Source organism: Salvelinus sp. IW2-2015, unplaced genomic scaffold (genome assembly GCF_002910315.2).
Source record: "Salvelinus sp. IW2-2015 unplaced genomic scaffold, ASM291031v2 Un_scaffold3186, whole genome shotgun sequence".
Taxonomy (NCBI): domain Eukaryota; kingdom Metazoa; phylum Chordata; class Actinopteri; order Salmoniformes; family Salmonidae; genus Salvelinus; species Salvelinus sp. IW2-2015.
The window spans coordinates 41,035-43,171 of NW_019944473.1; positions in this window are offsets into that span (position 1 = coordinate 41,035).

The window sequence follows — 2,137 nt, forward strand, 5'->3', positions numbered from 1 at the left end:
TTCTGATATTTATTTCATGTAGTTGTCTTTCACCAGAATCAAGCTCTCAGAAAAAATAAGCGATGTTTAAAATAGACATTTTTGACGTTATATTATCCAGGTCTGATTTATCTGTTCTACCCTCAGTCTGACCTCTGCACTCCTGTGTTCATCTATATTCAGATTCTCTCTCAATTAATTCCAATTTCAATTGTTCCATTTAAGTTTTATTGCATGGGAAACATATTGTTACATTGCCAAAGCAAGTGAAAAAGATAATAAACAAAAATGAAAAAATAACAATAAAAAATAACAGTAAACATTCTACTCACCAATCATATCCACAAGGTAATTAGGATACCATTCTTTAAATGTATCATATCAATCATGGAACTATAACCTCACAGGTTATCAAACAATATGTTGCAAATACGTAATAATACAACAAAAAAATAACTTTTATTTCTGTCTGTCTGTCTGTCTGTCTGTCTGTCTGTCTGTCTGTCTGTCTGTCTGTCTGTCTGTCTGTCTGTCTGTCTGTCTGTCTGTCTGTCTGTCTATGGCTATGTTTAGACAGGCAGCCCCAATTCTGATATTTATTTCGGTAGTTGGTCTTTTCACCAGATCAGCTCTGAAAAATAAGGATGTTAAATAGACATTGTTTGGTTAATTATCAAGTCTGATTTATCTGTTCTACCCTCAGTCTGACCTCTGACCTCTGTGTTCATCTATATTCAGATTCTCTCTCAATTTAATTCAATTTCAGTTCCATTTAAGTAGTTTTATTGGCATGGGAAACATATGTTTACATTGCCAAAGCAAGTGAAAAAGATAATAAACAAAAATGAAATAAACAATAAAAAAGTAACAGTAAACATTCTACTCCCAAATGTTCCAAAGGAATAGATACATTTTTCAAATGTCATATTATGGCTATATACAGTGTTGTAACAATGTGCAAATAGTTAAAGTACCAAAAAAAAAATATATATATATATATATATGTATATATTGGTTGTATTTACAATGGTTCTTGTTCTTCACTGGTTGCCCTTTTCTTGTGACAACAGGTCACAAATCTTGCTGCTGTGATGAACACTGTGGTATTTCACCCAATAGATATGGGAGTTGGTCAAAATTGGATTTGTTTTCGAATTCTTTGGGGGTCTGTGTAATCTTAGGGAAATTTGTGTCTCTAATATTGTCATACATTTGGCAGGAGGTTAGGAAGTGCAGCTCAGTTTCCACCTCATTTTGTGGGCAGTGTGCACATAGCCTGTCTTCTCTTGAGAGCCAGGTCTGCCTATGGAGGCCTTTCTCAATAGCAAGGCTATGCTCACTGAGTCTGTACATGTCAAAGCTTTCCTTAATTTTGAGTCAGTTACAGTGGACAGGATTCTGCCACTGTGTACTCTCCGTTTAGGGCCAAATAGCATTCTAGTTTGCCAAAAATGTTTGTTAATTCTTTCCAATGTGTCAAGTAATTGTCTTTTTGTTTTCTCATGATTTGGTTGGGTTTAATTGTGTTGCTGTTCTGAGGCGTTGTGAGGTCTGGTTGTGTTTGTGAACAGAGCCCCAGGTCCAGCTTGCTTATTAAGGGGCTGTTCTCCAGGTTCATCTCTCTGTAGGTGATGGTTTTGTTATGGAAGGTTTGGGAATCGCTTCCTTGTAAGTGGTTGTAGAATTTAACGGCTCTTTTCTGGATTTTGATCATTATTGGGTATCGGCCTCATTCTGCTCTGCATGCATTATTTGTTTTTTTTATGTTATGCACAGAGGATATTTTTACAGAATTCTGCATGCAGAGTTTCTATTTGGTGTTTGTCCCATTTTATGAAGTCTTGGTTGGTGAGCGGACCTAAGACCTCACAACCATAAAGGGCAATGGGTTCTATGACTGATTCAAGTATTTTTAGCCAGATCCTAATTGGTATGTTGAATTTTATGTTCCTTTTGATGGTATAGAATGCCCTTCTTGCCTTGTCTCTCAGATCGTTCACAGCTTTGTGGAAGTTACCTGTGGCGCTGATGTTTAGGCTGAGGTATATATCTGGGGGGTTTTGTGCTCTAGTACAACAATGGAATTTGTACTGGAACCTTTTTGAACAGTCATTATTTGGGTCTTACTGAGATTTACTGTCAAGCGCCCGGGGTCTGA